At 46.2% G+C, this 24,335-nt stretch overlaps 15 non-coding genes across 15 annotated transcripts; all 15 read right to left on the reverse strand.

Moving 5' to 3' along the window:
• Positions 1-642: 642 nt before the first annotated feature.
• On the reverse strand, positions 643-833 carry LOC142282139 (U2 spliceosomal RNA). The gene has a single exon (XR_012744094.1). It is a non-coding gene; the product is annotated as a U2 spliceosomal RNA (small nuclear RNA).
• A 1,387-nt stretch (positions 834-2,220) lies between these two features.
• On the reverse strand, positions 2,221-2,411 carry LOC142282151 (U2 spliceosomal RNA). The gene has a single exon (XR_012744105.1). It is a non-coding gene; the product is annotated as a U2 spliceosomal RNA (small nuclear RNA).
• Positions 2,412-3,798: 1,387 nt separating this feature from the next.
• On the reverse strand, positions 3,799-3,989 carry LOC142282152 (U2 spliceosomal RNA). Its single transcript, XR_012744106.1, has one exon. It is a non-coding gene; the product is annotated as a U2 spliceosomal RNA (small nuclear RNA).
• Positions 3,990-5,376: 1,387 nt separating this feature from the next.
• LOC142282153 (U2 spliceosomal RNA) lies at positions 5,377-5,567 on the reverse strand. Its single transcript, XR_012744107.1, has one exon. It is a non-coding gene; the product is annotated as a U2 spliceosomal RNA (small nuclear RNA).
• A 1,387-nt stretch (positions 5,568-6,954) lies between these two features.
• On the reverse strand, positions 6,955-7,145 carry LOC142282154 (U2 spliceosomal RNA). The gene has a single exon (XR_012744108.1). It is a non-coding gene; the product is annotated as a U2 spliceosomal RNA (small nuclear RNA).
• Positions 7,146-8,532: 1,387 nt separating this feature from the next.
• LOC142282140 (U2 spliceosomal RNA) lies at positions 8,533-8,723 on the reverse strand. Its single transcript, XR_012744095.1, has one exon. It is a non-coding gene; the product is annotated as a U2 spliceosomal RNA (small nuclear RNA).
• A 1,387-nt stretch (positions 8,724-10,110) lies between these two features.
• On the reverse strand, positions 10,111-10,301 carry LOC142282141 (U2 spliceosomal RNA). The gene has a single exon (XR_012744096.1). It is a non-coding gene; the product is annotated as a U2 spliceosomal RNA (small nuclear RNA).
• Positions 10,302-11,688: 1,387 nt separating this feature from the next.
• On the reverse strand, positions 11,689-11,879 carry LOC142282142 (U2 spliceosomal RNA). The gene has a single exon (XR_012744097.1). It is a non-coding gene; the product is annotated as a U2 spliceosomal RNA (small nuclear RNA).
• A 1,387-nt stretch (positions 11,880-13,266) lies between these two features.
• Positions 13,267-13,457, reverse strand: LOC142282143 (U2 spliceosomal RNA). The gene has a single exon (XR_012744098.1). It is a non-coding gene; the product is annotated as a U2 spliceosomal RNA (small nuclear RNA).
• Positions 13,458-14,844: 1,387 nt separating this feature from the next.
• On the reverse strand, positions 14,845-15,035 carry LOC142282145 (U2 spliceosomal RNA). The gene has a single exon (XR_012744099.1). It is a non-coding gene; the product is annotated as a U2 spliceosomal RNA (small nuclear RNA).
• A 1,387-nt stretch (positions 15,036-16,422) lies between these two features.
• LOC142282146 (U2 spliceosomal RNA) lies at positions 16,423-16,613 on the reverse strand. The gene has a single exon (XR_012744100.1). It is a non-coding gene; the product is annotated as a U2 spliceosomal RNA (small nuclear RNA).
• A 1,387-nt stretch (positions 16,614-18,000) lies between these two features.
• Positions 18,001-18,191, reverse strand: LOC142282147 (U2 spliceosomal RNA). Its single transcript, XR_012744101.1, has one exon. It is a non-coding gene; the product is annotated as a U2 spliceosomal RNA (small nuclear RNA).
• Positions 18,192-19,578: 1,387 nt separating this feature from the next.
• Positions 19,579-19,769, reverse strand: LOC142282148 (U2 spliceosomal RNA). Its single transcript, XR_012744102.1, has one exon. It is a non-coding gene; the product is annotated as a U2 spliceosomal RNA (small nuclear RNA).
• A 1,387-nt stretch (positions 19,770-21,156) lies between these two features.
• On the reverse strand, positions 21,157-21,347 carry LOC142282149 (U2 spliceosomal RNA). The gene has a single exon (XR_012744103.1). It is a non-coding gene; the product is annotated as a U2 spliceosomal RNA (small nuclear RNA).
• Positions 21,348-22,734: 1,387 nt separating this feature from the next.
• Positions 22,735-22,925, reverse strand: LOC142282150 (U2 spliceosomal RNA). Its single transcript, XR_012744104.1, has one exon. It is a non-coding gene; the product is annotated as a U2 spliceosomal RNA (small nuclear RNA).
• Between the last annotated feature and the right edge of the window lie 1,410 nt (positions 22,926-24,335).

Genomic DNA, 24,335 nt, shown 5'->3' on the forward strand with positions numbered 1-24,335 from the left:
AATTCTTTCATAGGCCGCCCTTTCTTAGTATTTGACGTTCCTTATATTGCGGTATGAGGCTTCGCAGTAGGTTGCAAACATTCATCACCCATGACTGTCCCCAATTGAGCTCAGAAGCTCAATGTCTATCATGACCTCTCTTTTAGAATGTCCAAGAGCAAGCAAACTATTCCTCCAGGAGAGGGCGCCAACAGACTACTAAAGAGATCATCATTACTCAAAGAAAACCCCAAAAACCAATGCATGATAGGAATAAACAGGTAACTTTCTTTGGAGTGGAAGCGGAGAGATCGCACCAGATGCCAATTCTAGATGTTATCACACCTGTGGTCACTGCAGCAGCAGGTGAATCCACTTTGTCCAAAAGGGATCTATTCCATTCAATTGCAAATGATCTAGATAAGACAGAGAACTGCAGCACGGGGACATAGCCGAGTTGGTCAGGTTGAGTGGTGATGAGTTTGCTATTTGGATGAATAAAGAAAGTCAAAAGTGTGAAAGATAAAAAACAAAAGGAGGAAGTGTGAAAAGTGAATGGGCCAAATTGAGGTGCATATGAAGACGTATGCTTTCTTCCAATTCATTAAATCGGGCTAATATGAATCAGGTGAATTGAGTTCTGCTTTTGGAAACTGGGTTAAGAAGGGGTGCACCGTTCCTGGAGGTACTGCAATACCAGGTCAATGCGTGGAGTGGACAGAGCAAGCTCTTTTTCCATCTCCCTGTTCTAAAAATCCATTTAATATATGGTCCCCAGATAGGGGACGTATCAGATATTAAACTGATAAGAACAGATACTACACTTGATCTTAGCCAAAAGGCCGAGAAGCGATAACCAGAATTGGTTTGGGCCTCGAGTGGCACCCTGGCCTATGCCGGACACATCTTAGGGAGAGAGAGCGAGAGGGAGACAAACCCACGCCTACACAAGACATTTTGTCACCCAAGCCAACCCTTGAAAAGGCTGCTTTGCAGAGCCAAAACAAGAAGAATGGTGCGTTTTGCAGCCGCCGCCCACTGCAATGAATCTGAATAACTCCTCCTTTAGGGCGCAAGCAACTCCCCTCCCCCTTGCAGTCTTTCCAATTCACGATACAAAAAGACGGACAGGACAGGTTGCCTGACTTTCCGTCACTGCCACCCTTTGCCATCCTTACTCGTAGAAAGCCCTTTCATCATCCCCAAACCCTAATCTTTTCCCTTTCCTTCCCAGCCCCCAAACCCTGCCCTCTGTACCTTTCTCACCACCCGCTTCCCTTCTCCTGTCATCCCCCTACCACCCGGGAAAAAAAGAGATTGCCCCCTCCTTCCACTAGCCCACCCTCCCACCCAAAGAACAACTTCTTCTGCGCAGCTTGTTTTCTAGGCAGCAGCGCTATTGTGATGTCATCGGGGGGCATTGTGACAAGCCGCCAGTGTTCCGTCTCTTCATGTTGTGCACAGTTCAAACGGAAAATACATCAACAGGCAGACTACAGAAAAGCTTACTATCAAAGGTTAGAGGGGGGCTTTCTCAGAGGGCTTTTTACAGTTTTTCTATTCCCAATTAGCCGTTTAAGTGTACTTATTGAAAGTAGTAATTCTTTCATAGGCCGCCCTTTCTTAGTATTTGACGTTCCTTATATTGCGGTATGAGGCTTCGCAGTAGGTTGCAAACATTCATCACCCATGACTGTCCCCAATTGAGCTCAGAAGCTCAATGTCTATCATGACCTCTCTTTTAGAATGTCCAAGAGCAAGCAAACTATTCCTCCAGGAGAGGGCGCCAACAGACTACTAAAGAGATCATCATTACTCAAAGAAAACCCCAAAAACCAATGCATGATAGGAATAAACAGGTAACTTTCTTTGGAGTGGAAGCGGAGAGATCGCACCAGATGCCAATTCTAGATGTTATCACACCTGTGGTCACTGCAGCAGCAGGTGAATCCACTTTGTCCAAAAGGGATCTATTCCATTCAATTGCAAATGATCTAGATAAGACAGAGAACTGCAGCACGGGGACATAGCCGAGTTGGTCAGGTTGAGTGGTGATGAGTTTGCTATTTGGATGAATAAAGAAAGTCAAAAGTGTGAAAGATAAAAAACAAAAGGAGGAAGTGTGAAAAGTGAATGGGCCAAATTGAGGTGCATATGAAGACGTATGCTTTCTTCCAATTCATTAAATCGGGCTAATATGAATCAGGTGAATTGAGTTCTGCTTTTGGAAACTGGGTTAAGAAGGGGTGCACCGTTCCTGGAGGTACTGCAATACCAGGTCAATGCGTGGAGTGGACAGAGCAAGCTCTTTTTCCATCTCCCTGTTCTAAAAATCCATTTAATATATGGTCCCCAGATAGGGGACGTATCAGATATTAAACTGATAAGAACAGATACTACACTTGATCTTAGCCAAAAGGCCGAGAAGCGATAACCAGAATTGGTTTGGGCCTCGAGTGGCACCCTGGCCTATGCCGGACACATCTTAGGGAGAGAGAGCGAGAGGGAGACAAACCCACGCCTACACAAGACATTTTGTCACCCAAGCCAACCCTTGAAAAGGCTGCTTTGCAGAGCCAAAACAAGAAGAATGGTGCGTTTTGCAGCCGCCGCCCACTGCAATGAATCTGAATAACTCCTCCTTTAGGGCGCAAGCAACTCCCCTCCCCCTTGCAGTCTTTCCAATTCACGATACAAAAAGACGGACAGGACAGGTTGCCTGACTTTCCGTCACTGCCACCCTTTGCCATCCTTACCCGTAGAAAGCCCTTTCATCATCCCCAAACCCTAATCTTTTCCCTTTCCTTCCCAGCCCCCAAACCCTGCCCTCTGTACCTTTCTCACCACCCGCTTCCCTTCTCCTGTCATCCCCCTACCACCCGGGAAAAAAAGAGATTGCCCCCTCCTTCCACTAGCCCACCCTCCCACCCAAAGAACAACTTCTTCTGCGCAGCTTGTTTTCTAGGCAGCAGCGCTATTGTGATGTCATCGGGGGGCATTGTGACAAGCCGCCAGTGTTCCGTCTCTTCATGTTGTGCACAGTTCAAACGGAAAATACATCAACAGGCAGACTACAGAAAAGCTTACTATCAAAGGTTAGAGGGGGGCTTTCTCAGAGGGCTTTTTACAGTTTTTCTATTCCCAATTAGCCGTTTAAGTGTACTTATTGAAAGTAGTAATTCTTTCATAGGCCGCCCTTTCTTAGTATTTGACGTTCCTTATATTGCGGTATGAGGCTTCGCAGTAGGTTGCAAACATTCATCACCCATGACTGTCCCCAATTGAGCTCAGAAGCTCAATGTCTATCATGACCTCTCTTTTAGAATGTCCAAGAGCAAGCAAACTATTCCTCCAGGAGAGGGCGCCAACAGACTACTAAAGAGATCATCATTACTCAAAGAAAACCCCAAAAACCAATGCATGATAGGAATAAACAGGTAACTTTCTTTGGAGTGGAAGCGGAGAGATCGCACCAGATGCCAATTCTAGATGTTATCACACCTGTGGTCACTGCAGCAGCAGGTGAATCCACTTTGTCCAAAAGGGATCTATTCCATTCAATTGCAAATGATCTAGATAAGACAGAGAACTGCAGCACGGGGACATAGCCGAGTTGGTCAGGTTGAGTGGTGATGAGTTTGCTATTTGGATGAATAAAGAAAGTCAAAAGTGTGAAAGATAAAAAACAAAAGGAGGAAGTGTGAAAAGTGAATGGGCCAAATTGAGGTGCATATGAAGACGTATGCTTTCTTCCAATTCATTAAATCGGGCTAATATGAATCAGGTGAATTGAGTTCTGCTTTTGGAAACTGGGTTAAGAAGGGGTGCACCGTTCCTGGAGGTACTGCAATACCAGGTCAATGCGTGGAGTGGACAGAGCAAGCTCTTTTTCCATCTCCCTGTTCTAAAAATCCATTTAATATATGGTCCCCAGATAGGGGACGTATCAGATATTAAACTGATAAGAACAGATACTACACTTGATCTTAGCCAAAAGGCCGAGAAGCGATAACCAGAATTGGTTTGGGCCTCGAGTGGCACCCTGGCCTATGCCGGACACATCTTAGGGAGAGAGAGCGAGAGGGAGACAAACCCACGCCTACACAAGACATTTTGTCACCCAAGCCAACCCTTGAAAAGGCTGCTTTGCAGAGCCAAAACAAGAAGAATGGTGCGTTTTGCAGCCGCCGCCCACTGCAATGAATCTGAATAACTCCTCCTTTAGGGCGCAAGCAACTCCCCTCCCCCTTGCAGTCTTTCCAATTCACGATACAAAAAGACGGACAGGACAGGTTGCCTGACTTTCCGTCACTGCCACCCTTTGCCATCCTTACCCGTAGAAAGCCCTTTCATCATCCCCAAACCCTAATCTTTTCCCTTTCCTTCCCAGCCCCCAAACCCTGCCCTCTGTACCTTTCTCACCACCCGCTTCCCTTCTCCTGTCATCCCCCTACCACCCGGGAAAAAAAGAGATTGCCCCCTCCTTCCACTAGCCCACCCTCCCACCCAAAGAACAACTTCTTCTGCGCAGCTTGTTTTCTAGGCAGCAGCGCTATTGTGATGTCATCGGGGGGCATTGTGACAAGCCGCCAGTGTTCCGTCTCTTCATGTTGTGCACAGTTCAAACGGAAAATACATCAACAGGCAGACTACAGAAAAGCTTACTATCAAAGGTTAGAGGGGGGCTTTCTCAGAGGGCTTTTTACAGTTTTTCTATTCCCAATTAGCCGTTTAAGTGTACTTATTGAAAGTAGTAATTCTTTCATAGGCCGCCCTTTCTTAGTATTTGACGTTCCTTATATTGCGGTATGAGGCTTCGCAGTAGGTTGCAAACATTCATCACCCATGACTGTCCCCAATTGAGCTCAGAAGCTCAATGTCTATCATGACCTCTCTTTTAGAATGTCCAAGAGCAAGCAAACTATTCCTCCAGGAGAGGGCGCCAACAGACTACTAAAGAGATCATCATTACTCAAAGAAAACCCCAAAAACCAATGCATGATAGGAATAAACAGGTAACTTTCTTTGGAGTGGAAGCGGAGAGATCGCACCAGATGCCAATTCTAGATGTTATCACACCTGTGGTCACTGCAGCAGCAGGTGAATCCACTTTGTCCAAAAGGGATCTATTCCATTCAATTGCAAATGATCTAGATAAGACAGAGAACTGCAGCACGGGGACATAGCCGAGTTGGTCAGGTTGAGTGGTGATGAGTTTGCTATTTGGATGAATAAAGAAAGTCAAAAGTGTGAAAGATAAAAAACAAAAGGAGGAAGTGTGAAAAGTGAATGGGCCAAATTGAGGTGCATATGAAGACGTATGCTTTCTTCCAATTCATTAAATCGGGCTAATATGAATCAGGTGAATTGAGTTCTGCTTTTGGAAACTGGGTTAAGAAGGGGTGCACCGTTCCTGGAGGTACTGCAATACCAGGTCAATGCGTGGAGTGGACAGAGCAAGCTCTTTTTCCATCTCCCTGTTCTAAAAATCCATTTAATATATGGTCCCCAGATAGGGGACGTATCAGATATTAAACTGATAAGAACAGATACTACACTTGATCTTAGCCAAAAGGCCGAGAAGCGATAACCAGAATTGGTTTGGGCCTCGAGTGGCACCCTGGCCTATGCCGGACACATCTTAGGGAGAGAGAGCGAGAGGGAGACAAACCCACGCCTACACAAGACATTTTGTCACCCAAGCCAACCCTTGAAAAGGCTGCTTTGCAGAGCCAAAACAAGAAGAATGGTGCGTTTTGCAGCCGCCGCCCACTGCAATGAATCTGAATAACTCCTCCTTTAGGGCGCAAGCAACTCCCCTCCCCCTTGCAGTCTTTCCAATTCACGATACAAAAAGACGGACAGGACAGGTTGCCTGACTTTCCGTCACTGCCACCCTTTGCCATCCTTACCCGTAGAAAGCCCTTTCATCATCCCCAAACCCTAATCTTTTCCCTTTCCTTCCCAGCCCCCAAACCCTGCCCTCTGTACCTTTCTCACCACCCGCTTCCCTTCTCCTGTCATCCCCCTACCACCCGGGAAAAAAAGAGATTGCCCCCTCCTTCCACTAGCCCACCCTCCCACCCAAAGAACAACTTCTTCTGCGCAGCTTGTTTTCTAGGCAGCAGCGCTATTGTGATGTCATCGGGGGGCATTGTGACAAGCCGCCAGTGTTCCGTCTCTTCATGTTGTGCACAGTTCAAACGGAAAATACATCAACAGGCAGACTACAGAAAAGCTTACTATCAAAGGTTAGAGGGGGGCTTTCTCAGAGGGCTTTTTACAGTTTTTCTATTCCCAATTAGCCGTTTAAGTGTACTTATTGAAAGTAGTAATTCTTTCATAGGCCGCCCTTTCTTAGTATTTGACGTTCCTTATATTGCGGTATGAGGCTTCGCAGTAGGTTGCAAACATTCATCACCCATGACTGTCCCCAATTGAGCTCAGAAGCTCAATGTCTATCATGACCTCTCTTTTAGAATGTCCAAGAGCAAGCAAACTATTCCTCCAGGAGAGGGCGCCAACAGACTACTAAAGAGATCATCATTACTCAAAGAAAACCCCAAAAACCAATGCATGATAGGAATAAACAGGTAACTTTCTTTGGAGTGGAAGCGGAGAGATCGCACCAGATGCCAATTCTAGATGTTATCACACCTGTGGTCACTGCAGCAGCAGGTGAATCCACTTTGTCCAAAAGGGATCTATTCCATTCAATTGCAAATGATCTAGATAAGACAGAGAACTGCAGCACGGGGACATAGCCGAGTTGGTCAGGTTGAGTGGTGATGAGTTTGCTATTTGGATGAATAAAGAAAGTCAAAAGTGTGAAAGATAAAAAACAAAAGGAGGAAGTGTGAAAAGTGAATGGGCCAAATTGAGGTGCATATGAAGACGTATGCTTTCTTCCAATTCATTAAATCGGGCTAATATGAATCAGGTGAATTGAGTTCTGCTTTTGGAAACTGGGTTAAGAAGGGGTGCACCGTTCCTGGAGGTACTGCAATACCAGGTCAATGCGTGGAGTGGACAGAGCAAGCTCTTTTTCCATCTCCCTGTTCTAAAAATCCATTTAATATATGGTCCCCAGATAGGGGACGTATCAGATATTAAACTGATAAGAACAGATACTACACTTGATCTTAGCCAAAAGGCCGAGAAGCGATAACCAGAATTGGTTTGGGCCTCGAGTGGCACCCTGGCCTATGCCGGACACATCTTAGGGAGAGAGAGCGAGAGGGAGACAAACCCACGCCTACACAAGACATTTTGTCACCCAAGCCAACCCTTGAAAAGGCTGCTTTGCAGAGCCAAAACAAGAAGAATGGTGCGTTTTGCAGCCGCCGCCCACTGCAATGAATCTGAATAACTCCTCCTTTAGGGCGCAAGCAACTCCCCTCCCCCTTGCAGTCTTTCCAATTCACGATACAAAAAGACGGACAGGACAGGTTGCCTGACTTTCCGTCACTGCCACCCTTTGCCATCCTTACCCGTAGAAAGCCCTTTCATCATCCCCAAACCCTAATCTTTTCCCTTTCCTTCCCAGCCCCCAAACCCTGCCCTCTGTACCTTTCTCACCACCCGCTTCCCTTCTCCTGTCATCCCCCTACCACCCGGGAAAAAAAGAGATTGCCCCCTCCTTCCACTAGCCCACCCTCCCACCCAAAGAACAACTTCTTCTGCGCAGCTTGTTTTCTAGGCAGCAGCGCTATTGTGATGTCATCGGGGGGCATTGTGACAAGCCGCCAGTGTTCCGTCTCTTCATGTTGTGCACAGTTCAAACGGAAAATACATCAACAGGCAGACTACAGAAAAGCTTACTATCAAAGGTTAGAGGGGGGCTTTCTCAGAGGGCTTTTTACAGTTTTTCTATTCCCAATTAGCCGTTTAAGTGTACTTATTGAAAGTAGTAATTCTTTCATAGGCCGCCCTTTCTTAGTATTTGACGTTCCTTATATTGCGGTATGAGGCTTCGCAGTAGGTTGCAAACATTCATCACCCATGACTGTCCCCAATTGAGCTCAGAAGCTCAATGTCTATCATGACCTCTCTTTTAGAATGTCCAAGAGCAAGCAAACTATTCCTCCAGGAGAGGGCGCCAACAGACTACTAAAGAGATCATCATTACTCAAAGAAAACCCCAAAAACCAATGCATGATAGGAATAAACAGGTAACTTTCTTTGGAGTGGAAGCGGAGAGATCGCACCAGATGCCAATTCTAGATGTTATCACACCTGTGGTCACTGCAGCAGCAGGTGAATCCACTTTGTCCAAAAGGGATCTATTCCATTCAATTGCAAATGATCTAGATAAGACAGAGAACTGCAGCACGGGGACATAGCCGAGTTGGTCAGGTTGAGTGGTGATGAGTTTGCTATTTGGATGAATAAAGAAAGTCAAAAGTGTGAAAGATAAAAAACAAAAGGAGGAAGTGTGAAAAGTGAATGGGCCAAATTGAGGTGCATATGAAGACGTATGCTTTCTTCCAATTCATTAAATCGGGCTAATATGAATCAGGTGAATTGAGTTCTGCTTTTGGAAACTGGGTTAAGAAGGGGTGCACCGTTCCTGGAGGTACTGCAATACCAGGTCAATGCGTGGAGTGGACAGAGCAAGCTCTTTTTCCATCTCCCTGTTCTAAAAATCCATTTAATATATGGTCCCCAGATAGGGGACGTATCAGATATTAAACTGATAAGAACAGATACTACACTTGATCTTAGCCAAAAGGCCGAGAAGCGATAACCAGAATTGGTTTGGGCCTCGAGTGGCACCCTGGCCTATGCCGGACACATCTTAGGGAGAGAGAGCGAGAGGGAGACAAACCCACGCCTACACAAGACATTTTGTCACCCAAGCCAACCCTTGAAAAGGCTGCTTTGCAGAGCCAAAACAAGAAGAATGGTGCGTTTTGCAGCCGCCGCCCACTGCAATGAATCTGAATAACTCCTCCTTTAGGGCGCAAGCAACTCCCCTCCCCCTTGCAGTCTTTCCAATTCACGATACAAAAAGACGGACAGGACAGGTTGCCTGACTTTCCGTCACTGCCACCCTTTGCCATCCTTACCCGTAGAAAGCCCTTTCATCATCCCCAAACCCTAATCTTTTCCCTTTCCTTCCCAGCCCCCAAACCCTGCCCTCTGTACCTTTCTCACCACCCGCTTCCCTTCTCCTGTCATCCCCCTACCACCCGGGAAAAAAAGAGATTGCCCCCTCCTTCCACTAGCCCACCCTCCCACCCAAAGAACAACTTCTTCTGCGCAGCTTGTTTTCTAGGCAGCAGCGCTATTGTGATGTCATCGGGGGGCATTGTGACAAGCCGCCAGTGTTCCGTCTCTTCATGTTGTGCACAGTTCAAACGGAAAATACATCAACAGGCAGACTACAGAAAAGCTTACTATCAAAGGTTAGAGGGGGGCTTTCTCAGAGGGCTTTTTACAGTTTTTCTATTCCCAATTAGCCGTTTAAGTGTACTTATTGAAAGTAGTAATTCTTTCATAGGCCGCCCTTTCTTAGTATTTGACGTTCCTTATATTGCGGTATGAGGCTTCGCAGTAGGTTGCAAACATTCATCACCCATGACTGTCCCCAATTGAGCTCAGAAGCTCAATGTCTATCATGACCTCTCTTTTAGAATGTCCAAGAGCAAGCAAACTATTCCTCCAGGAGAGGGCGCCAACAGACTACTAAAGAGATCATCATTACTCAAAGAAAACCCCAAAAACCAATGCATGATAGGAATAAACAGGTAACTTTCTTTGGAGTGGAAGCGGAGAGATCGCACCAGATGCCAATTCTAGATGTTATCACACCTGTGGTCACTGCAGCAGCAGGTGAATCCACTTTGTCCAAAAGGGATCTATTCCATTCAATTGCAAATGATCTAGATAAGACAGAGAACTGCAGCACGGGGACATAGCCGAGTTGGTCAGGTTGAGTGGTGATGAGTTTGCTATTTGGATGAATAAAGAAAGTCAAAAGTGTGAAAGATAAAAAACAAAAGGAGGAAGTGTGAAAAGTGAATGGGCCAAATTGAGGTGCATATGAAGACGTATGCTTTCTTCCAATTCATTAAATCGGGCTAATATGAATCAGGTGAATTGAGTTCTGCTTTTGGAAACTGGGTTAAGAAGGGGTGCACCGTTCCTGGAGGTACTGCAATACCAGGTCAATGCGTGGAGTGGACAGAGCAAGCTCTTTTTCCATCTCCCTGTTCTAAAAATCCATTTAATATATGGTCCCCAGATAGGGGACGTATCAGATATTAAACTGATAAGAACAGATACTACACTTGATCTTAGCCAAAAGGCCGAGAAGCGATAACCAGAATTGGTTTGGGCCTCGAGTGGCACCCTGGCCTATGCCGGACACATCTTAGGGAGAGAGAGCGAGAGGGAGACAAACCCACGCCTACACAAGACATTTTGTCACCCAAGCCAACCCTTGAAAAGGCTGCTTTGCAGAGCCAAAACAAGAAGAATGGTGCGTTTTGCAGCCGCCGCCCACTGCAATGAATCTGAATAACTCCTCCTTTAGGGCGCAAGCAACTCCCCTCCCCCTTGCAGTCTTTCCAATTCACGATACAAAAAGACGGACAGGACAGGTTGCCTGACTTTCCGTCACTGCCACCCTTTGCCATCCTTACCCGTAGAAAGCCCTTTCATCATCCCCAAACCCTAATCTTTTCCCTTTCCTTCCCAGCCCCCAAACCCTGCCCTCTGTACCTTTCTCACCACCCGCTTCCCTTCTCCTGTCATCCCCCTACCACCCGGGAAAAAAAGAGATTGCCCCCTCCTTCCACTAGCCCACCCTCCCACCCAAAGAACAACTTCTTCTGCGCAGCTTGTTTTCTAGGCAGCAGCGCTATTGTGATGTCATCGGGGGGCATTGTGACAAGCCGCCAGTGTTCCGTCTCTTCATGTTGTGCACAGTTCAAACGGAAAATACATCAACAGGCAGACTACAGAAAAGCTTACTATCAAAGGTTAGAGGGGGGCTTTCTCAGAGGGCTTTTTACAGTTTTTCTATTCCCAATTAGCCGTTTAAGTGTACTTATTGAAAGTAGTAATTCTTTCATAGGCCGCCCTTTCTTAGTATTTGACGTTCCTTATATTGCGGTATGAGGCTTCGCAGTAGGTTGCAAACATTCATCACCCATGACTGTCCCCAATTGAGCTCAGAAGCTCAATGTCTATCATGACCTCTCTTTTAGAATGTCCAAGAGCAAGCAAACTATTCCTCCAGGAGAGGGCGCCAACAGACTACTAAAGAGATCATCATTACTCAAAGAAAACCCCAAAAACCAATGCATGATAGGAATAAACAGGTAACTTTCTTTGGAGTGGAAGCGGAGAGATCGCACCAGATGCCAATTCTAGATGTTATCACACCTGTGGTCACTGCAGCAGCAGGTGAATCCACTTTGTCCAAAAGGGATCTATTCCATTCAATTGCAAATGATCTAGATAAGACAGAGAACTGCAGCACGGGGACATAGCCGAGTTGGTCAGGTTGAGTGGTGATGAGTTTGCTATTTGGATGAATAAAGAAAGTCAAAAGTGTGAAAGATAAAAAACAAAAGGAGGAAGTGTGAAAAGTGAATGGGCCAAATTGAGGTGCATATGAAGACGTATGCTTTCTTCCAATTCATTAAATCGGGCTAATATGAATCAGGTGAATTGAGTTCTGCTTTTGGAAACTGGGTTAAGAAGGGGTGCACCGTTCCTGGAGGTACTGCAATACCAGGTCAATGCGTGGAGTGGACAGAGCAAGCTCTTTTTCCATCTCCCTGTTCTAAAAATCCATTTAATATATGGTCCCCAGATAGGGGACGTATCAGATATTAAACTGATAAGAACAGATACTACACTTGATCTTAGCCAAAAGGCCGAGAAGCGATAACCAGAATTGGTTTGGGCCTCGAGTGGCACCCTGGCCTATGCCGGACACATCTTAGGGAGAGAGAGCGAGAGGGAGACAAACCCACGCCTACACAAGACATTTTGTCACCCAAGCCAACCCTTGAAAAGGCTGCTTTGCAGAGCCAAAACAAGAAGAATGGTGCGTTTTGCAGCCGCCGCCCACTGCAATGAATCTGAATAACTCCTCCTTTAGGGCGCAAGCAACTCCCCTCCCCCTTGCAGTCTTTCCAATTCACGATACAAAAAGACGGACAGGACAGGTTGCCTGACTTTCCGTCACTGCCACCCTTTGCCATCCTTACCCGTAGAAAGCCCTTTCATCATCCCCAAACCCTAATCTTTTCCCTTTCCTTCCCAGCCCCCAAACCCTGCCCTCTGTACCTTTCTCACCACCCGCTTCCCTTCTCCTGTCATCCCCCTACCACCCGGGAAAAAAAGAGATTGCCCCCTCCTTCCACTAGCCCACCCTCCCACCCAAAGAACAACTTCTTCTGCGCAGCTTGTTTTCTAGGCAGCAGCGCTATTGTGATGTCATCGGGGGGCATTGTGACAAGCCGCCAGTGTTCCGTCTCTTCATGTTGTGCACAGTTCAAACGGAAAATACATCAACAGGCAGACTACAGAAAAGCTTACTATCAAAGGTTAGAGGGGGGCTTTCTCAGAGGGCTTTTTACAGTTTTTCTATTCCCAATTAGCCGTTTAAGTGTACTTATTGAAAGTAGTAATTCTTTCATAGGCCGCCCTTTCTTAGTATTTGACGTTCCTTATATTGCGGTATGAGGCTTCGCAGTAGGTTGCAAACATTCATCACCCATGACTGTCCCCAATTGAGCTCAGAAGCTCAATGTCTATCATGACCTCTCTTTTAGAATGTCCAAGAGCAAGCAAACTATTCCTCCAGGAGAGGGCGCCAACAGACTACTAAAGAGATCATCATTACTCAAAGAAAACCCCAAAAACCAATGCATGATAGGAATAAACAGGTAACTTTCTTTGGAGTGGAAGCGGAGAGATCGCACCAGATGCCAATTCTAGATGTTATCACACCTGTGGTCACTGCAGCAGCAGGTGAATCCACTTTGTCCAAAAGGGATCTATTCCATTCAATTGCAAATGATCTAGATAAGACAGAGAACTGCAGCACGGGGACATAGCCGAGTTGGTCAGGTTGAGTGGTGATGAGTTTGCTATTTGGATGAATAAAGAAAGTCAAAAGTGTGAAAGATAAAAAACAAAAGGAGGAAGTGTGAAAAGTGAATGGGCCAAATTGAGGTGCATATGAAGACGTATGCTTTCTTCCAATTCATTAAATCGGGCTAATATGAATCAGGTGAATTGAGTTCTGCTTTTGGAAACTGGGTTAAGAAGGGGTGCACCGTTCCTGGAGGTACTGCAATACCAGGTCAATGCGTGGAGTGGACAGAGCAAGCTCTTTTTCCATCTCCCTGTTCTAAAAATCCATTTAATATATGGTCCCCAGATAGGGGACGTATCAGATATTAAACTGATAAGAACAGATACTACACTTGATCTTAGCCAAAAGGCCGAGAAGCGATAACCAGAATTGGTTTGGGCCTCGAGTGGCACCCTGGCCTATGCCGGACACATCTTAGGGAGAGAGAGCGAGAGGGAGACAAACCCACGCCTACACAAGACATTTTGTCACCCAAGCCAACCCTTGAAAAGGCTGCTTTGCAGAGCCAAAACAAGAAGAATGGTGCGTTTTGCAGCCGCCGCCCACTGCAATGAATCTGAATAACTCCTCCTTTAGGGCGCAAGCAACTCCCCTCCCCCTTGCAGTCTTTCCAATTCACGATACAAAAAGACGGACAGGACAGGTTGCCTGACTTTCCGTCACTGCCACCCTTTGCCATCCTTACCCGTAGAAAGCCCTTTCATCATCCCCAAACCCTAATCTTTTCCCTTTCCTTCCCAGCCCCCAAACCCTGCCCTCTGTACCTTTCTCACCACCCGCTTCCCTTCTCCTGTCATCCCCCTACCACCCGGGAAAAAAAGAGATTGCCCCCTCCTTCCACTAGCCCACCCTCCCACCCAAAGAACAACTTCTTCTGCGCAGCTTGTTTTCTAGGCAGCAGCGCTATTGTGATGTCATCGGGGGGCATTGTGACAAGCCGCCAGTGTTCCGTCTCTTCATGTTGTGCACAGTTCAAACGGAAAATACATCAACAGGCAGACTACAGAAAAGCTTACTATCAAAGGTTAGAGGGGGGCTTTCTCAGAGGGCTTTTTACAGTTTTTCTATTCCCAATTAGCCGTTTAAGTGTACTTATTGAAAGTAGTAATTCTTTCATAGGCCGCCCTTTCTTAGTATTTGACGTTCCTTATATTGCGGTATGAGGCTTCGCAGTAGGTTGCAAACATTCATCACCCATGACTGTCCCCAATTGAGCTCAGAAGCTCAATGTCTATCATGACCTCTCTTTTAGAATGTCCAAGAGCAAGCAAACTATTCCTCCAGGAGAGGGCGCCAACAGACTACTAAAGAGATCATCATTACTCAAAGAAAACCCCAAAAACCAATGCATGATAGGAATAAACAGGTAACTTTCTTTGGAGTGGAAGCGGAGAGATCGCACCAGATGCCAATTCTAGATGTTATCACACCTGTGGTCACTGCAGCAGCAGGTGAATCCACTTTGTCCAAAAGGGATCTATTCCATTCAATTGCAAATGATCTAGATAAGACAGAGAACTGCAGCACGGGGACATAGCCGAGTTGGTCAGGTTGAGTGGTGATGAGTTTGCTATTTGGATGAATAAAGAAAGTCAAAAGTGTGAAAGATAAAAAACAAAAGGAGGAAGTGTGAAAAGTGAATGGGCCAAATTGAGGTGCATATGAAGACGTATGCTTTCTTCCAATTCATTAAATCGGGCTAATATGAATCAGGTGAATTGAGTTCTGCTTTTGGAAACTGGGTTAAGAAGGGGTGCACCGTTCCTGGAGGTACTGCAATACCAGGTCAATGCGTGGAGTGGACAGAGCAAGCTCTTTTTCCATCTCCCTGTTCTAAAAATCCATTTAATATATGGTCCCCAGATAGGGGACGTATCAGATATTAAACTGATAAGAACAGATACTACACTTGATCTTAGCCAAAAGGCCGAGAAGCGATAACCAGAATTGGTTTGGGCCTCGAGTGGCACCCTGGCCTATGCCGGACACATCTTAGGGAGAGAGAGCGAGAGGGAGACAAACCCACGCCTACACAAGACATTTTGTCACCCAAGCCAACCCTTGAAAAGGCTGCTTTGCAGAGCCAAAACAAGAAGAATGGTGCGTTTTGCAGCCGCCGCCCACTGCAATGAATCTGAATAACTCCTCCTTTAGGGCGCAAGCAACTCCCCTCCCCCTTGCAGTCTTTCCAATTCACGATACAAAAAGACGGACAGGACAGGTTGCCTGACTTTCCGTCACTGCCACCCTTTGCCATCCTTACCCGTAGAAAGCCCTTTCATCATCCCCAAACCCTAATCTTTTCCCTTTCCTTCCCAGCCCCCAAACCCTGCCCTCTGTACCTTTCTCACCACCCGCTTCCCTTCTCCTGTCATCCCCCTACCACCCGGGAAAAAAAGAGATTGCCCCCTCCTTCCACTAGCCCACCCTCCCACCCAAAGAACAACTTCTTCTGCGCAGCTTGTTTTCTAGGCAGCAGCGCTATTGTGATGTCATCGGGGGGCATTGTGACAAGCCGCCAGTGTTCCGTCTCTTCATGTTGTGCACAGTTCAAACGGAAAATACATCAACAGGCAGACTACAGAAAAGCTTACTATCAAAGGTTAGAGGGGGGCTTTCTCAGAGGGCTTTTTACAGTTTTTCTATTCCCAATTAGCCGTTTAAGTGTACTTATTGAAAGTAGTAATTCTTTCATAGGCCGCCCTTTCTTAGTATTTGACGTTCCTTATATTGCGGTATGAGGCTTCGCAGTAGGTTGCAAACATTCATCACCCATGACTGTCCCCAATTGAGCTCAGAAGCTCAATGTCTATCATGACCTCTCTTTTAGAATGTCCAAGAGCAAGCAAACTATTCCTCCAGGAGAGGGCGCCAACAGACTACTAAAGAGATCATCATTACTCAAAGAAAACCCCAAAAACCAATGCATGATAGGAATAAACAGGTAACTTTCTTTGGAGTGGAAGCGGAGAGATCGCACCAGATGCCAATTCTAGATGTTATCACACCTGTGGTCACTGCAGCAGCAGGTGAATCCACTTTGTCCAAAAGGGATCTATTCCATTCAATTGCAAATGATCTAGATAAGACAGAGAACTGCAGCACGGGGACATAGCCGAGTTGGTCAGGTTGAGTGGTGATGAGTTTGCTATTTGGATGAATAAAGAAAGTCAAAAGTGTGAAAGATAAAAAACAAAAGGAGGAAGTGTGAAAAGTGAATGGGCCAAATTGAGGTGCATATGAAGACGTATGCTTTCTTCCAATTCATTAAATCGGGCTAATATGAATCAGGTGAATTGAGTTCTGCTTTTGGAAACTGGGTTAAGAAGGGGTGCACCGTTCCTGGAGGTACTGCAATACCAGGTCAATGCGTGGAGTGGACAGAGCAAGCTCTTTTTCCATCTCCCTGTTCTAAAAATCCATTTAATATATGGTCCCCAGATAGGGGACGTATCAGATATTAAACTGATAAGAACAGATACTACACTTGATCTTAGCCAAAAGGCCGAGAAGCGATAACCAGAATTGGTTTGGGCCTCGAGTGGCACCCTGGCCTATGCCGGACACATCTTAGGGAGAGAGAGCGAGAGGGAGACAAACCCACGCCTACACAAGACATTTTGTCACCCAAGCCAACCCTTGAAAAGGCTGCTTTGCAGAGCCAAAACAAGAAGAATGGTGCGTTTTGCAGCCGCCGCCCACTGCAATGAATCTGAATAACTCCTCCTTTAGGGCGCAAGCAACTCCCCTCCCCCTTGCAGTCTTTCCAATTCACGATACAAAAAGACGGACAGGACAGGTTGCCTGACTTTCCGTCACTGCCACCCTTTGCCATCCTTACCCGTAGAAAGCCCTTTCATCATCCCCAAACCCTAATCTTTTCCCTTTCCTTCCCAGCCCCCAAACCCTGCCCTCTGTACCTTTCTCACCACCCGCTTCCCTTCTCCTGTCATCCCCCTACCACCCGGGAAAAAAAGAGATTGCCCCCTCCTTCCACTAGCCCACCCTCCCACCCAAAGAACAACTTCTTCTGCGCAGCTTGTTTTCTAGGCAGCAGCGCTATTGTGATGTCATCGGGGGGCATTGTGACAAGCCGCCAGTGTTCCGTCTCTTCATGTTGTGCACAGTTCAAACGGAAAATACATCAACAGGCAGACTACAGAAAAGCTTACTATCAAAGGTTAGAGGGGGGCTTTCTCAGAGGGCTTTTTACAGTTTTTCTATTCCCAATTAGCCGTTTAAGTGTACTTATTGAAAGTAGTAATTCTTTCATAGGCCGCCCTTTCTTAGTATTTGACGTTCCTTATATTGCGGTATGAGGCTTCGCAGTAGGTTGCAAACATTCATCACCCATGACTGTCCCCAATTGAGCTCAGAAGCTCAATGTCTATCATGACCTCTCTTTTAGAATGTCCAAGAGCAAGCAAACTATTCCTCCAGGAGAGGGCGCCAACAGACTACTAAAGAGATCATCATTACTCAAAGAAAACCCCAAAAACCAATGCATGATAGGAATAAACAGGTAACTTTCTTTGGAGTGGAAGCGGAGAGATCGCACCAGATGCCAATTCTAGATGTTATCACACCTGTGGTCACTGCAGCAGCAGGTGAATCCACTTTGTCCAAAAGGGATCTATTCCATTCAATTGCAAATGATCTAGATAAGACAGAGAACTGCAGCACGGGGACATAGCCGAGTTGGTCAGGTTGAGTGGTGATGAGTTTGCTATTTGGATGAATAAAGAAAGTCAAAAGTGTGAAAGATAAAAAACAAAAGGAGGAAGTGTGAAAAGTGAATGGGCCAAATTGAGGTGCATATGAAGACGTATGCTTTCTTCCAATTCATTAAATCGGGCTAATATGAATCAGGTGAATTGAGTTCTGCTTTTGGAAACTGGGTTAAGAAGGGGTGCACCGTTCCTGGAGGTACTGCAATACCAGGTCAATGCGTGGAGTGGACAGAGCAAGCTCTTTTTCCATCTCCCTGTTCTAAAAATCCATTTAATATATGGTCCCCAGATAGGGGACGTATCAGATATTAAACTGATAAGAACAGATACTACACTTGATCTTAGCCAAAAGGCCGAGAAGCGATAACCAGAATTGGTTTGGGCCTCGAGTGGCACCCTGGCCTATGCCGGACACATCTTAGGGAGAGAGAGCGAGAGGGAGACAAACCCACGCCTACACAAGACATTTTGTCACCCAAGCCAACCCTTGAAAAGGCTGCTTTGCAGAGCCAAAACAAGAAGAATGGTGCGTTTTGCAGCCGCCGCCCACTGCAATGAATCTGAATAACTCCTCCTTTAGGGCGCAAGCAACTCCCCTCCCCCTTGCAGTCTTTCCAATTCACGATACAAAAAGACGGACAGGACAGGTTGCCTGACTTTCCGTCACTGCCACCCTTTGCCATCCTTACCCGTAGAAAGCCCTTTCATCATCCCCAAACCCTAATCTTTTCCCTTTCCTTCCCAGCCCCCAAACCCTGCCCTCTGTACCTTTCTCACCACCCGCTTCCCTTCTCCTGTCATCCCCCTACCACCCGGGAAAAAAAGAGATTGCCCCCTCCTTCCACTAGCCCACCCTCCCACCCAAAGAACAACTTCTTCTGCGCAGCTTGTTTTCTAGGCAGCAGCGCTATTGTGATGTCATCGGGGGGCATTGTGACAAGCCGCCAGTGTTCCGTCTCTTCATGTTGTGCACAGTTCAAACGGAAAATACATCAACAGGCAGACTACAGAAAAGCTTACTATCAAAGGTTAGAGGGGGGCTTTCTCAGAGGGCTTTTTACAGTTTTTCTATTCCCAATTAGCCGTTTAAGTGTACTTATTGAAAGTAGTAATTCTTTCATAGGCCGCCCTTTCTTAGTATTTGACGTTCCTTATATTGCGGTATGAGGCTTCGCAGTAGGTTGCAAACATTCATCACCCATGACTGTCCCCAATTGAGCTCAGAAGCTCAATGTCTATCATGACCTCTCTTTTAGAATGTCCAAGAGCAAGCAAACTATTCCTCCAGGAGAGGGCGCCAACAGACTACTAAAGAGATCATCATTACTCAAAGAAAACCCCAAAAACCAATGCATGATAGGAATAAACAGGTAACTTTCTTTGGAGTGGAAGCGGAGAGATCGCACCAGATGCCAATTCTAGATGTTATCACACCTGTGGTCACTGCAGCAGCAGGTGAATCCACTTTGTCCAAAAGGGATCTATTCCATTCAATTGCAAATGATCTAGATAAGACAGAGAACTGCAGCACGGGGACATAGCCGAGTTGGTCAGGTTGAGTGGTGATGAGTTTGCTATTTGGATGAATAAAGAAAGTCAAAAGTGTGAAAGATAAAAAACAAAAGGAGGAAGTGTGAAAAGTGAATGGGCCAAATTGAGGTGCATATGAAGACGTATGCTTTCTTCCAATTCATTAAATCGGGCTAATATGAATCAGGTGAATTGAGTTCTGCTTTTGGAAACTGGGTTAAGAAGGGGTGCACCGTTCCTGGAGGTACTGCAATACCAGGTCAATGCGTGGAGTGGACAGAGCAAGCTCTTTTTCCATCTCCCTGTTCTAAAAATCCATTTAATATATGGTCCCCAGATAGGGGACGTATCAGATATTAAACTGATAAGAACAGATACTACACTTGATCTTAGCCAAAAGGCCGAGAAGCGATAACCAGAATTGGTTTGGGCCTCGAGTGGCACCCTGGCCTATGCCGGACACATCTTAGGGAGAGAGAGCGAGAGGGAGACAAACCCACGCCTACACAAGACATTTTGTCACCCAAGCCAACCCTTGAAAAGGCTGCTTTGCAGAGCCAAAACAAGAAGAATGGTGCGTTTTGCAGCCGCCGCCCACTGCAATGAATCTGAATAACTCCTCCTTTAGGGCGCAAGCAACTCCCCTCCCCCTTGCAGTCTTTCCAATTCACGATACAAAAAGACGGACAGGACAGGTTGCCTGACTTTCCGTCACTGCCACCCTTTGCCATCCTTACCCGTAGAAAGCCCTTTCATCATCCCCAAACCCTAATCTTTTCCCTTTCCTTCCCAGCCCCCAAACCCTGCCCTCTGTACCTTTCTCACCACCCGCTTCCCTTCTCCTGTCATCCCCCTACCACCCGGGAAAAAAAGAGATTGCCCCCTCCTTCCACTAGCCCACCCTCCCACCCAAAGAACAACTTCTTCTGCGCAGCTTGTTTTCTAGGCAGCAGCGCTATTGTGATGTCATCGGGGGGCATTGTGACAAGCCGCCAGTGTTCCGTCTCTTCATGTTGTGCACAGTTCAAACGGAAAATACATCAACAGGCAGACTACAGAAAAGCTTACTATCAAAGGTTAGAGGGGGGCTTTCTCAGAGGGCTTTTTACAGTTTTTCTATTCCCAATTAGCCGTTTAAGTGTACTTATTGAAAGTAGTAATTCTTTCATAGGCCGCCCTTTCTTAGTATTTGACGTTCCTTATATTGCGGTATGAGGCTTCGCAGTAGGTTGCAAACATTCATCACCCATGACTGTCCCCAATTGAGCTCAGAAGCTCAATGTCTATCATGACCTCTCTTTTAGAATGTCCAAGAGCAAGCAAACTATTCCTCCAGGAGAGGGCGCCAACAGACTACTAAAGAGATCATCATTACTCAAAGAAAACCCCAAAAACCAATGCATGATAGGAATAAACAGGTAACTTTCTTTGGAGTGGAAGCGGAGAGATCGCACCAGATGCCAATTCTAGATGTTATCACACCTGTGGTCACTGCAGCAGCAGGTGAATCCACTTTGTCCAAAAGGGATCTATTCCATTCAATTGCAAATGATCTAGATAAGACAGAGAACTGCAGCACGGGGACATAGCCGAGTTGGTCAGGTTGAGTGGTGATGAGTTTGCTATTTGGATGAATAAAGAAAGTCAAAAGTGTGAAAGATAAAAAACAAAAGGAGGAAGTGTGAAAAGTGAATGGGCCAAATTGAGGTGCATATGAAGACGTATGCTTTCTTCCAATTCATTAAATCGGGCTAATATGAATCAGGTGAATTGAGTTCTGCTTTTGGAAACTGGGTTAAGAAGGGGTGCACCGTTCCTGGAGGTACTGCAATACCAGGTCAATGCGTGGAGTGGACAGAGCAAGCTCTTTTTCCATCTCCCTGTTCTAAAAATCCATTTAATATATGGTCCCCAGATAGGGGACGTATCAGATATTAAACTGATAAGAACAGATACTACACTTGATCTTAGCCAAAAGGCCGAGAAGCGATAACCAGAATTGGTTTGGGCCTCGAGTGGCACCCTGGCCTATGCCGGACACATCTTAGGGAGAGAGAGCGAGAGGGAGACAAACCCACGCCTACACAAGACATTTTGTCACCCAAGCCAACCCTTGAAAAGGCTGCTTTGCAGAGCCAAAACAAGAAGAATGGTGCGTTTTGCAGCCGCCGCCCACTGCAATGAATCTGAATAACTCCTCCTTTAGGGCGCAAGCAACTCCCCTCCCCCTTGCAGTCTTTCCAATTCACGATACAAAAAGACGGACAGGACAGGTTGCCTGACTTTCCGTCACTGCCACCCTTTGCCATCCTTACCCGTAGAAAGCCCTTTCATCATCCCCAAACCCTAATCTTTTCCCTTTCCTTCCCAGCCCCCAAACCCTGCCCTCTGTACCTTTCTCACCACCCGCTTCCCTTCTCCTGTCATCCCCCTACCACCCGGGAAAAAAAGAGATTGCCCCCTCCTTCCACTAGCCCACCCTCCCACCCAAAGAACAACTTCTTCTGCGCAGCTTGTTTTCTAGGCAGCAGCGCTATTGTGATGTCATCGGGGGGCATTGTGACAAGCCGCCAGTGTTCCGTCTCTTCTTGTTGTGCACAGTTCAAACGGAAAATACATCAACAGGCAGACTACAGAAAAGCTTACTATCAAAGGTTAGAGGGGGGCTTTCTCAGAGGGCTTTTTACAGTTTTTCTATTCCCAATTAGCCGTTTAAGTGTACTTATTGAAAGTAGTAATTCTTTCATAGGCCGCCCTTTCTTAGTATTTGACGTTCCTTATATTGCGGTATGAGGCTTCGCAGTAGGTTGCAAACATTCATCACCCATGACTGTCCCCAATTGAGCTCAGAAGCTCAATGTCTATCATGACCTCTCTTTTAGAATGTCCAAGAGCAAGCAAACTATTCCTCCAGGAGAGGGCGCCAACAGACTACTAAAGAGATCATCATTACTCAAAGAAAACCCCAAAAACCAATGCATGATAGGAATAAACAGGTAACTTTCTTTGGAGTGGAAGCGGAGAGATCGCACCAGATGCCAATTCTAGATGTTATCACACCTGTGGTCACTGCAGCAGCAGGTGAATCCACTTTGTCCAAAAGGGATCTATTCCATTCAATTGCAAATGATCTAGATAAGACAGAGAACTGCAGCACGGGGACATAGCCGAGTTGGTCAGGTTGAGTGGTGATGAGTTTGCTATTTGGATGAATAAAGAAAGTCAAAAGTGTGAAAGATAAAAAACAAAAGGAGGAAGTGTGAAAAGTGAATGGGCCAAATTGAGGTGCATATGAAGACGTATGCTTTCTTCCAATTCATTAAATCGGGCTAATATGAATCAGGTGAATTGAGTTCTGCTTTTGGAAACTGGGTTAAGAAGGGGTGCACCGTTCCTGGAGGTACTGCAATACCAGGTCAATGCGTGGAGTGGACAGAGCAAGCTCTTTTTCCATCTCCCTGTTCTAAAAATCCATTTAATATATGGTCCCCAGATAGGGGACGTATCAGATATTAAACTGATAAGAACAGATACTACACTTGATCTTAGCCAAAAGGCCGAGAAGCGATAACCAGAATTGGTTTGGGCCTCGAGTGGCACCCTGGCCTATGCCGGACACATCTTAGGGAGAGAGAGCGAGAGGGAGACAAACCCACGCCTACACAAGACATTTTGTCACCCAAGCCAACCCTTGAAAAGGCTGCTTTGCAGAGCCAAAACAAGAAGAATGGTGCGTTTTGCAGCCGCCGCCCACTGCAATGAATCTGAATAACTCCTCCTTTAGGGCGCAAGCAACTCCCCTCCCCCTTGCAGTCTTTCCAATTCACGATACAAAAAGACGGACAGGACAGGTTGCCTGACTTTCCGTCACTGCCACCCTTTGCCATCCTTACCCGTAGAAAGCCCTTTCATCATCCCCAAACCCTAATCTTTTCCCTTTCCTTCCCAGCCCCCAAACCCTGCCCTCTGTACCTTTCTCACCACCCGCTTCCCTTCTCCTGTCATCCCCCTACCACCCGGGAAAAAAAGAGATTGCCCCCTCCTTCCACTAGCCCACCCTCCCACCCAAAGAACAACTTCTTCTGCGCAGCTTGTTTTCTAGGCAGCAGCGCTATTGTGATGTCATCGGGGGGCATTGTGACAAGCCGCCAGTGTTCCGTCTCTTCATGTTGTGCACAGTTCAAACGGAAAATACATCAACAGGCAGACTACAGAAAAGCTTACTATCAAAGGTTAGAGGGGGGCTTTCTCAGAGGGCTTTTTACAGTTTTTCTATTCCCAATTAGCCGTTTAAGTGTACTTATTGAAAGTAGTAATTCTTTCATAGGCCGCCCTTTCTTAGTATTTGACGTTCCTTATATTGCGGTATGAGGCTTCGCAGTAGGTTGCAAACATTCATCACCCATGACTGTCCCCAATTGAGCTCAGAAGCTCAATGTCTATCATGACCTCTCTTTTAGAATGTCCAAGAGCAAGCAAACTATTCCTCCAGGAGAGGGCGCCAACAGACTACTAAAGAGATCATCATTACTCAAAGAAAACCCCAAAAACCAATGCATGATAGGAATAAACAGGTAACTTTCTTTGGAGTGGAAGCGGAGAGATCGCACCAGATGCCAATTCTAGATGTTATCACACCTGTGGTCACTGCAGCAGCAGGTGAATCCACTTTGTCCAAAAGGGATCTATTCCATTCAATTGCAAATGATCTAGATAAGACAGAGAACTGCAGCACGGGGACATAGCCGAGTTGGTCAGGTTGAGTGGTGATGAGTTTGCTATTTGGATGAATAAAGAAAGTCAAAAGTGTGAAAGATAAAAAACAAAAGGAGGAAGTGTGAAAAGTGAATGGGCCAAATTGAGGTGCATATGAAGACGTATGCTTTCTTCCAATTCATTAAATCGGGCTAATATGAATCAGGTGAATTGAGTTCTGCTTTTGGAAACTGGGTTAAGAAGGGGTGCACCGTTCCTGGAGG

The sequence above is a fragment of the Anomaloglossus baeobatrachus genome, unplaced genomic scaffold (genome assembly GCF_048569485.1).
Source record: "Anomaloglossus baeobatrachus isolate aAnoBae1 unplaced genomic scaffold, aAnoBae1.hap1 Scaffold_5001, whole genome shotgun sequence".
Classification (NCBI taxonomy): domain Eukaryota; kingdom Metazoa; phylum Chordata; class Amphibia; order Anura; family Aromobatidae; genus Anomaloglossus; species Anomaloglossus baeobatrachus.